Consider the following 12030-nt stretch of genomic DNA (forward strand, 5'->3'; position numbering starts at 1 on the left):
CAGCAATCAAGCTTTTCCTTGCCACTACTTTAAACATTTTCCACCATAGTTCCACTTCGGTGCCGTTTCCTCAGCCACTATAATTTTTTTTCTTCAATTCCAGTTCCGCAATGGGAAACAAGAGAAGATGTCATAGATACAGTCACACCCGATTTTCACATCTGATGCTCTGATCTTAGGTCTGATATGGGATTGGGAAGGTGCCAAAGCACCTACTCCCAGGAGCATCTAATTTCATCTGGGGAGCTAGAACTTCTAGTAAGAAATGAGTTCCTCTAGCAAAAGAACAGGGAAATTCAGAGTAAGGGGCCTCAGGGATCATCTGGTAACGAGGGACTGAAGACTCCAGGTCACAGGGGTCACATGACTTGTCTGCAGCTACTTGTGAAGTCACTTCTGGTTTAGGGCTCTTTGCTTCAAAAGTGACTATTTTGGGGGGTAGGTACTGTACTAGGCATTTTCCACATGTTATCTAATTTTTATGCTAGTCATATAAAGGAAGGAAAGTTATTAGCCCCATTTTACAGATGAGGAAACAAAAAATTAGAGGGTTAAGTAACCTCTCAAAGTTACTCCACTAAAAAAAGGATGGAGGCAGTTTTTAAACACCCAGTGCCTGTGTTCTTATTTATTTTCATTGAAAAGGTAATATAGTACAAAAAGTTACATATTTAAAAAATAAGTTTCTCTTCTACCCCGGACTCCTACTTCCCTTTCTCAGAGGATGCCACTCTTAATTGTGAGAAATATTCTAGGTGTTTACAAACATAAATATGTATTTGCCTTTTCCCCTCTCTTTCCTATAGTGCAGAATTATATGCTACACTGTTATGTACCATGATCCCTCCCACACTTAATGTAATTTGGAGATAATTTGCACATATGAAAATGTATTTTTTAATGACTGCATAGGATGAATGTCACACAGTTTATTTACCCACTCTCCCAAGAGAAGTCACTTAAGTTGTTTTTTTATCTTCTGCTATTGTAAATATTGCTGCAATAAACATTCTGATACCTAAGTCTTTGCAGACATGTACAGTGTATCTGGAGGACAAATATACAGAAATGGAATCCCTAGGTCAAAGGGTAATAATGCACACTGAAAATTCCTATTTCCCCATATTCTCAATAAGTACTATGTATTGTAAACTCTTTATCTTTGCTAATTCAGTAAGTGAAAAATAGCATCTTGCTGTTTTAAATTTACATCTTTCTAATAAATACATAAACTACTTGTATTTTTTTTCTGTTGTGTGAAACTGAACCTTTACAGATTGATTTGTAAGAACTCTTTGTATGTGAAAAAAAGAGGTCCATTATCTATTATATGAATTACAAATATTTTCCCCTAGTTGGCACTTTCTCCTTGTGAAATTTTTTTTCCAGTGAGGAAATTTACATTTTTGATGTAGTTAAATTTATCAGTTTTTTTCTTTATGGTTTTTGGGTTTCATATTTCACTTAGAAGAAATAGAGCCTACAGTCTTAGCCACTATGCTATGCTGTGTTCTTCCTGTTTATTAATAATGTGCATCAGGTTGGATTTATTTCACTATATGCAAGCATCTCTGACAATAATTGGTTCAAATGGACTTTAAAATTTTTTCTCCCACTACTTTGAAATTTCAGCAGTTGATTGTATATTGAAGGCTCTGTCAGTGTGCAGTGTATAATGTCAAAAAAGGAGGAAGATATGAAAAAAGCAAATAGGAGAATAAAGACATTCATTTATTCTTTCACTTTTATGGCTTATCATTAAAAACCATGTAATAAATATATAATGCCCTATGTTATAAACATGGAAAATCATTGCAAAAATACATTAAAAAACTGGTTGCCTCTAGCAAGCAAAACTGGGGAGAGACGAGGGAGACATATACCCTTTTGTAATACGGTATTGTATTACCCCATTTTAATATTGTATTTTATGATTACCTGTTAAAAAATAAAGGTGCTTTTTATTTAACTGAATTAACTACTGACAGATTTTCCTAAGGCCATTTGAACTCTTAAAAGGCTTACAGTCTGGGGAAGACAGGTCATGCATATAAATAAAGACAATACATAACAGGATATGTTAAGTGTCCTGAGAGCAGAGAAAGTGAGAAGAGAGGTTGGAGGAAAGAGAGGTCACATTTTAGGAGCAGGAAGAGAACTGGAGATGGTGAACACAAATGATGGGAAATGGTTAATTTGGTGAGTAACAAGTACATTTACATTTTTGATGTAGTTAAGTTTATCAGTTTTTTGGGTGGGTCTGGCCCCCACGGTCCCCTGAGCATTCCACACAAGTCCACTAAGTGTGAGGCCGCACATATCTTGGACTCGCTAAAGAACAGAGAAAGAGCCCTTTCCATCTTTTGATATTCTTGAACAGCATGGGCGCTGGGGAGTGGATGGAGGAAGGTAGGGGACAGAGATACACAAAACAAGTTCCCCAGGCCACCTGCTGGTCTCCCTCTTGTCCCCTGTGCTCCTGCTGAGGGGCCTTTTTTCGTTCCGTGTCGGAGCAAAGCTGCTTCCCAGCTTAAGGCATATGCTGTTCCCTCAGCCTGGAGAACCACTTCACTTCCTCTTCACCCTACAACTCTTACTCACTCTCAGCCTAAAATGCCACCTCCACGGGGATGCCTCCCTGTCTCCCATCTAGGGAAGCCCTCCTACCCTGCCTGTAGTTCTGTTTGTAGCCCCCTCACAATTGTAATTTAAATATTTATTGTGTAATTAAAAGTACATTTTCCTCACTAGATCACATGTACTATTGACACTGAGGCCAGGTCTTGCCTTATTCACTCTGGTGTAGTCCCAATGCCTCATATAATGACTGGCACATGGCAGACACCTAAAACATATTTATAAATGATAAAAGGCATGCATGTATGCTACTCCTGGTCAGTCTCTCACTTGGTAAAAACTAAAAATTCTAAGAACATCCATTGAAACAATGTCGGACGACCAGGGCTGGCTTCATGGGTGTGTGACCTGTGCAGTCAGTCACATACGGTCCCACGATCAAGAGGGCCCCATGCTTGGTTTAACGATCTGCTGTTGCCATCTTACAAGTCTTAATGATTTTATCTTTGAACTTGTGTCTTGTAAGAGAAGTCCGATGGGGCAAAGGAGGATGAGTATGAGTGGAGGAGATACACCCAGCATGCATGTCCGCCATTCTTGCTGGCATGCTGGCACTGGTGTTCGCCCTGCCCCATGGGCACACCATTCTGATGGGCCCACACGTGTGGGAGCTCAGCAAGACCTGAAACCAGTACCAGGGGAGCATGTTTGTTACGTTCATGACTTAAAAAGAGAGGCAGTGAAAGCCCACAGAGGCCACACTTTCCATCCAAACTACAGAAAAAAGGTGATGGCTTTCTCAGACACATGGATGAGTAAGGAACCTATTGTATCTTTTGTGTTGCTTCCCTGTCTTAGCCAATCGTTTACGCTGAAAATGATGACAGAGAAGGAAATAGGACAACCTGTAGTTCTTGTTCCTTTCACTCCTTTCTTATTCATCAGTAAACTAAGGTAAAGAGAGTTGCTAGGATGTGCATCTACCAGAAAGTGAAATATAAATGATTGAGTTAGTTTTGTCCAGTTTCCCCTGTTCTGCTAAGAAGGAAATACATATATATGTAACAGCTACAGAATACAAACTGTGTAATTTTGGTGATTCCACATATGAGTTAAACATGCTCATATTTGCATTTAAAATTGGCATTGCACAATATAAAGATGAACAGTAAAATCCATGGTAATTTGACATTTAAATTTTCTCTTCTCAGAACAATACTGATAGCAAATAATAAATAGCATGACAAGTCAAGGGAGAGAGAGACTGTGGAAGAAAGGAAAAAGTTTATATTTAAAAACTGTTAACAGCACTTTCCCCTTATTTTTTCTTAACAAAGGATCGCACATTTTCATTTTGCTCTGGGACCCACATATGCGGTTGGCCCTGCAGACAAGTCTGTGCTCCTTGTCCGATGTCACCACATTAAGTGCCTGAATCCTGTAGGCCAACCACACAAAAAGATGCTGCCCCGTAAGCCAGAAAGAGAAAGAAAAATACCATATGAGATCGCTCATATGTGGAATCTAAAAAAACAAAAACAAAAACAAACAAACAAAAGCATAAATACAAAACAGAAACAGATCATAGACATAGAATACAAACTTGGTTGCCAGGGGGGTGGAGGGTGGGAAGGGATAGACAGGATTTCAAAATTGTAGAATAGATAAAAAAGATTATACTGTGTAGCACAGGGAAATATACACAAGATCTTATGGTAGCTCACAGAGAAAACAATGTGACAATGAATATATGTATGTTCATGTATAACTGAAAAATTGTGCTCTACACTGGAATTTGACACAACATTGTAAAATGACTATAAATCGATAAAAAATGTTAAAAAAAAAAAAAAAGATGCTGTCCCATCTCTATCCTAAATGCCCTTTCATAACCTATCTTTCTTTCCCCTAGGCTGGCAGTGTGGAAAGGAGCAATGGTTCCGGAAAGAGGATGACTCCCCACAGCTACTGCTTCATGATTACTCACTCACTCATTCATCATTATTGTGGACCTTCTTCATGCCCAGGCAGTGTGCTGGTGATAAACGGTGAGTAATACACAAACCCTATCCTCCGGCAGCTACAGCCCAGAGGAGAGGCAGACACACAGCAGACAGTGTGATCTCCAATCTAAGAGATAAGTGTACGTGATTCTGGGGAAGCAAAGGAAGTGATTTCTGTCTGTGGAGGTGGGTGGAAGGAGAGCATTTCCCTTCCATGGAAAGGGCCTTCAGTCTGACTTTTATTGGTGGCACCAAGGAATGGCTTGGGGGAAGATCTCACCCTCAAACCACCTCAAATAAATGCAGCCTAAGCAAACCCAGCATGCTTCTTATGTGAACAGAGCTTAAAGACAAGTCTCCTGACACTCTCTCCAATGGATACAGCCTGCTGTCTCTCATACAGAAATTCTAGTGTTCCCACTGTTTATTACAAGGTCATCTTTTTTTCTTTTTCTAGAGGAATCTTTCACCTAGTCAGAAATATCTTAGAGATTTTTTGCTAAAGCCTCCTAACATTCAAAGTAAGGGTAGCTTTCACTTGTCAAAAAGGGAAGTTCTAAGGCATTCTGTTCTGCCGGGGTACTGTTCTCTCCTAGAGTGGATGGGAATTTTCCCCTTGGCACTGCTGTGTCCTTAAAATAACAATAATGCTTGGGCAAACACAACTTCATACTTGAGGGTGCCGAGTTCCTTATTATCAGTTACCGGATCTCCTTTTTTAGGTAACTGAGTGTTAGGCAAAGGCACCTTCTTAATTAATGGGTCTATCTTAGCAACCCACTCTGGGCCGGCTTCCCCCCAATCCCTGTAGTGCTGGGGATCCCACACATCACAGGACTTCCTCCGGACTCCCCAAGGATCAAAGCTTCCTGCCAGCCAGGGATTGTCACCAAATCCCTTGGATAAGGGGCTGAATGCAAGGAGAGTTCAAAGGTAAAGTTACTCACAGGAGCCTCTGTGGTGGGCAGGATACAGGCAATCCCACAGAGGAAACCGCTCATTAAGAGTTCAACACACCTGCTCTTCATCCCCCCCATGTAGCAAGGCCTGAGGACTCCAGGGAAAGGTAGAGGTGGAGGGGCTGAGTGGGGTGGGCAGGAGATATCTCAAAGTACCCAGATTTCCAGTCTGAAAACTCTTTGGAAAGGGGTGGATTTCAGGTGCTTTACTAAAAGAATTTAGAGTGTGACACACACACACACACACCCCCCATCTCCTCCCCTCCTCCTCCCTCTCCAGACATCAGTTCCCTGGAGCATACAAAGCTGATGCTTCAGGGACAAGAGCCATCTTTAGGGTCAGACATGGCTTAGAAAAGACCAGATGAGGCACCGCACACTGAAAAGCGAACACTGTGAGCAAAACACTGCCTTGGGCACACAGGTGCATTTTCAATGAAAGGGCAGGAAAACAGTGTTTGACTCTTTCAATGAGCTTGACCCAGAACACGCCCCGAGTGGTGGTTGTATCTCTGAGTTAGGATCAAAAGAAGGAATAAATGGCAAATATCTTTCTTCTTTTTAATTCCTGTATTTATTTATCTATTTAATTAGCAAAACAATGTAACCACAACCCAGAATATCTGGCAAACAGAGGAAGGATAAAAAGTCTCTAGTCAAACTACCTCTCTAACACAAACTACATTAGTAAAGACATTTAGTAATTAGCAGATGCATTTATATTAGGAATTATTTTAATATTTTAAGTCATTTTAAACTTCAAGGTGATTTTACAGATGGAACTTAGGTGAATGAAATTGCTGTTCTTCTGTATTATTGTGTGAGATCCACAAGACACAACACAAATGGTCATAAAACAAGGCCTTCACAGAAATAAGAACTCCAGAAAGCATGATCTGTCTATACTTCTGTAATACTTAAAGGAAAAATGGGTTACTAAATATAAAAGAATTAAAAAGTTAACTGCTAGTATACACTAATTGTATTCAGAAATTCAGTCTTCTATAGAGCTAAGAGAATTGTGGCTCCTTTTGTGGCTAAAAAAAGAAAAAAATAAGTATTGGGCACAAAGACAAAAACAGAAATAAAAGGGAAGTTAAGACACTGAAATGAAAGGCAGGGGCTGATGTGAGAAACAAGTGAACTGGAGTTAGTGGCTGGAGACTGGCCTGGCAGAAAAAAGATTCTCTAGATCAGGGCCCAGAAGAGGAGACCCTGGAATCCAACCAGTTCTGTTTGAAGACATGTTGGAATACGCATTAGATTTGGTTAAGAACCTGTCAGGAAGCTATAGAACCTAAGCACCTAAGCTCTAAGAACCCTCATTTTGACCACTGTGCTTCCTACATCTGACCTGATGGCTGAGGGCAGTGAGAGTGAACAGAAGAGACTATTATGGGGCAGAGATCAAGGATCATCAACAGAGCAAAGTTGGCCAACATTTCCCAAACTGCGTGCAGGAGACCATGCGAAGCATGCTGGGTGATGAGGGCCAGTGTCTACACTTCAGGAGCTCACCACCATGTGGTCGGGGGCAGACAGACATGCAGAGCGAACCCAACAGTCTGCAGCCAGGCAAATTGGCTGAAGTGAATCCTGGGGCCCCCAATTACCAGCTGGGGGATCCTGAGCAAACCACTTCAGCTTTCGGAACCCCGGTGATCTCCTTTGTAAAATGGGGATAATACTGCCTCCTTTTAAGGCTGTTGTGAGAATTACTGTCTGTAAAGATCCAAGCATGAGGATTTGCATGTGGTGGGTGATGCATACGCATGCTAGTACTGTGATCTCTTTGAGCGCTAGGACTGTGTCCATCTTGCTGCTCTCCTATCACTGAGGCCTCGAACAGAGCCAGGCATGTAGCAGCTTGGGCACACAGTAAATCCTTGAAGAAGAGATGAATGAATGAACAAATAACAACAACAGCTAATGCTTACTCAGTACCCATATGTGCCAGGTACGGTTCTAAAGGCATTTTATCTCTAGTAACTCACTTAATCCTCACAACAACACAACGAGAGAGGTACTATTATTATCTCCAGTTTGCCCAGGGCCACACACCTCATGACAGGTGGAGGCAGGATTCAAACCCTAGCAGCCTGACTTGGAGTCAGTGCTCTTTATTAACCGCTACACTATTCTGCTGCTCAAAGTGGTTATTATTTTCACTACCACGAAGAGGGGGAGCATAAAGCACCTATACTGTCTACCTTATAAGCTTATTAGGGGATCAAAAGAGATCTTGCATGTGAGAGTACTTTGTTATCACAGCAAAGTGATATATAATTCAAAGTATCATTGCTACTATTATCCTGACATGGAGGTAACTGGGTTTATTGCCAAGGGGCGAAGAAAACGAGGGGAAAGGTACAGTTCTGAAAATGAAAAATAGGGAGCCGGGGCCAAAGAGTGATCAGGAAGATGAATAAACAGAGGGGCTTTAGAAGAAAAGGGAAGGGGTGCAAAAGAGGGGAGAGAGATTTGATGCCGTCTGAGCGTGGTATCAGGGCCAGAGTGGGTACCTGACAATCGGAACACCGACCGTGCGGCTGCGCAGAGCGGAGAGCACCTGGAAGGCGTCTGCTGCGCAGGCAGAGAGGAGCCAGGCTCTGAGATCTTGGAGGCAAGCAGCCTCCCTAAGATAATGGGCAGGAAACAAATAACCTGGGGAAGCAGAATGGAGGTAGACAATCTGGACCTCATTTAGGGAGCTCCAGCCTAAAGAATAATAAATGGTTTACTGATAAAACCCAAACCTTCACTTTGATGGGTCTATGAAAAAGAAATCAGGGCCAATTCAAACAGAAAGATCGGCTTTTGAACACTTCACTGAAAGCATTGGGAGGGTCAGCAAAGAAAGACAGGATTACTAATGTCTAAGAGATTTCTATCCATGCCTGACAAGAGAATCTCAAACACCCTGAAGTTCAGGACAGCATTATTATTAACCGGAGGTTACTGGGCTTTTCAAAAACGTTTTATTTCTAAAGTATTTTTCTCTGCTAGACCTGGAGATAAATGGCATTTTTACCCTTTCCGGATTGTGTCTGGCTGTTAAATAAGGAGGGCATCTCAAGTGCAAGTGGGATTTGGGTGGGGAGGGCCTGAGGGGGTGTCATATGCGATGTTCACTGAAGAATAAGGGGAAAAACTTTAAGTTATGTGCCCAAAATGCTACAGGGATGCAGACAGGCTAGGCAGTTCAGGGACAAAGACCAAGAAGGCACTCTGGTTAATCCCTGGTAGGGGTGACAGCTCAGGGACCCTAAACAAAAAGTAGGCGATGGGACTTGCTGACACCTAATCATGTGCTCTGGGGCTAGCTTATGCTGCGGCGCTGCCCAAGCTTCGGGGGTCGGAGGCCAGCACCCACAGGGGCTGCCTCTACTGGCTGGGGCACGGGCAGGAGCAGCGGTGGCAGCATCTTTCAGAATGTCTTTAAATAGTAACTTGAGGAAGGCAGCAGTTTTCCTACACCCCCACAGGCACGGAAATAGAACAAAGAAGGCAGGAAAAAATGGCCGGAGGATGTGCAGAGGCAGCAGCCTGCTGCCTGTGGGAGAAGAGATCGGGAGCTTTGTCCTTAGGAGGTGATTACAATCCCAGCTTTCAAATTGTACTCAATTACCATGTCTGGGGGAAAAGGCTTCATTTTCCCTGGCCCTTGAAGCTTTCCACGCAGACACCCTGCTGAGGGACCAGTCCTGCTCCCTTTCTGCACCTAACGCCTCCCATGTGGGATTAGGCAGCGCCGGCAAAGGCTCACTACTACCACTTACTGAGTGTTCACTACGTTTCAGTCACTGTGCTAAGCCCTTCATGCACATTATCTCATTTAAGCCTATGAGGTAGGTGTTATTAGGCAAATTAGGGAGAGGAGCTATAGATTGGTTTAGTGATTTGCTCAAGGACACAGCTAGAATTCACACCTGCACCTGTCAGGTCTAACTCTGCAACCCTTGCTTTTAAACACGTGCAGTTACTAGGAAATTCAATATGCAGGAGGCTGCGATGGAGAGAACGTGACCTTTTCCCTGCACCATCAGAGTAGCTTATTTGGATGGGGCCTGGTTAGGGAGGAGGGGGAACAGGGCTACTGGCTGATGGCAAGGTTTGGGTTTCCTTTGGGGTACTAGTTTGCTTAGGGCATCCTGTGTCACCTCCACCTTACCCGGGTCACACGGCCTCAGGTTCACCTTGACTGGCCATCAGAGAAGAGCAGGCCACTCTCCTAAGGGGATCTGCTTGGTGAAATTCAATGCTCTGTGCAAGACGCTTCAGGAACAAAGGTTATAGAGTCAGACCAAAGGCCAGAGAAAACCAGAATTATTGACACATCACAGGTTCTGGTGGGGCTGGTCTTATGCGCTAATATATACACGGCATGGACTAGACTGGAAAAAGCAACCTGCCCACCCACACCATAGTATGGCTACACAGCCCAGACTCTGAGCAACACCATCATTCTAATGTAGTGATTCTCCACCCTTGCTGCACATTACAATCCCTGGAGAACTTTTAAAATGCTGGAGTGCCCACCTCACATCTAGGAACCAGAATCTAAGCAGTTGGGACTCAGGCTTAAGAAGATTTTTTTCAAAAATTTATTTTTATGCTCTCTAGGTGACTCTAATGAGCAGCCAGGATGCAGCTGTGCAGGATTTTAGGAGAAAAAAAAAAACCGGGTAGGAGACAGTAAGAGAGATGTCATGGTTTCAAAAGAAGGCATCGCTGTGATGACTATGCCCATGAAAAATTTATGCCAAGAGCAAGGGTGACAGGATCTGGACGTGACCTATTGCACTTCTTAAAATCTTCTTAACTATCAACAACTAGGTTTTTATCTTCCAGCAAGAGGACAGGGTCAAAGTCATTTTTGATCCACAAATTAAGACCGCATCTTTTCCCAAAATATTTTTAAAATATGTTCTTAAACATGTGTATTGGAGTAAGATTCTGAACACAGAGAAAGTTACAGGCTCCAAAAATGCATCTGTAAGAAGGCGAAAGGATAAAATGAATACAGCTGCCTCCGTTGCTAGGTGAGCTGTAATTATGGCAGAAACCTCTGCCCAAATGGGAAGAATTAAGGGAAATACATGTGCTAAAATTTTGACAGCAATAGCTATACACACACACACACGCACACACACACACACACACTACATATAGTGTGTGTGTGTGTGTGTGCGTGTGTGAAGCCAAGTTTTGAAATGCAGATGGTTCTGGCTGCTCATCAATATTCATTCTGTCACTGTGCCTCAGGACTCCTCCCAGCTGATTTGGGGACAGCATGTCTACAACCCAACTGCAATGAAAACTTTAGGCATTTCCAAGTAAGGAAGGTAAAATTCCCTCCTAATGAGAACTTGTTTGGACAACTTCTGCTTTTGGGAAGCCTGAACACTGGAAGAGTCTGGAAGCCCCTGCATTTCCAGTTTAAGATCTAAGAGATCTATTTATCGCAAAGGCAGGGACAAATAAATTTAAGAGATGTATTTCTCCATGCGTCTTAGAGGAAAGATTTCATGTACTCTCTCAACATTTATTAATAAGCATTATGTTGTACAAGGCGAAGTGCTAGATCTAGGGAATATAATGTACACCAGAAAGTAACATAACATTATAAATCAACTAAACTTGAACTTAAAAAAAGGGGATGGAAAAATAGTCAAATTCACAGAGACAGACTGTATAGTGATTGCTAGAGGCTGAGGGAGGGGGAATGGAGAACTGGAATTTAATGGGTACAGACTTTCAGTTTTACAAGATGAAAAGAGTTCTGTGGAGGGATGGTGGTGTTTGTAGCACAATAATGTGAATATACTTGACACTATAAACTCTACACTTAAAAATGCTTAAGATGGTTTATTTCATGTTATGTATATGTGTTTAGAGGCTGTCCCCAGCCGACACCAGATGTGAACAAAGCACTATGATATTTACTGTAGCCCTGAGCTGATATGTAAGGTACTGTAGGGCCTGGAGAAGGGAGGACTAATTTTCCCTGCGAAATCAGGAAGGGCTTCCCGCAGACAGTATAACATTTAACATTTAGAGTCCTAAAGGATGAATACAAGTTTATCAGATGGACAAGTTAGGGGTAGGGGCAGAAGGTATCTGGGGCATAGGAAACAATATGGACCAAGATCTAGAGGCAAGAAATAGTATGTAGACCATCTGGGGCTGGCAAGAGGTTCTCAGGATACATGTGGGGAAGTATGAGAGAGATAGTTATAAAAGTCAAGTGGGGCCCAGATTATAAAGGGCCTTGTTATGTCATGTTAGGAGCCCGGTTTTTACCTTATGGACCACAGGGAACCATTGAAAAAATGTTAGCTGGGTACTGGACTTCAGCAGATTTACTTTTCAGAAAGATCTCTCTGGCTGCTCCCTCACCACCCTGAGTAACTGAATACCTGTTGACCAGGAGAATTAAAAGTAGAAGAAAGTTCAGTAGTTAAGTACTAGAAACCCAAAAGTCCTAATAT

General features: G+C 42.4%; 1 protein-coding gene across 1 annotated transcript in view; it reads right to left on the reverse strand.

The window, feature by feature from the left end:
- Positions 1-12030, reverse strand: part of TANGO6 (transport and golgi organization 6 homolog) — a 153815-nt gene that overhangs the window by 2642 nt on the left and 139143 nt on the right. The window lies entirely within an intron of this gene.

The sequence above is a fragment of the Camelus dromedarius genome, chromosome 9 (assembly GCF_036321535.1).
Source record: "Camelus dromedarius isolate mCamDro1 chromosome 9, mCamDro1.pat, whole genome shotgun sequence".
NCBI lineage: Eukaryota > Metazoa > Chordata > Mammalia > Artiodactyla > Camelidae > Camelus > Camelus dromedarius.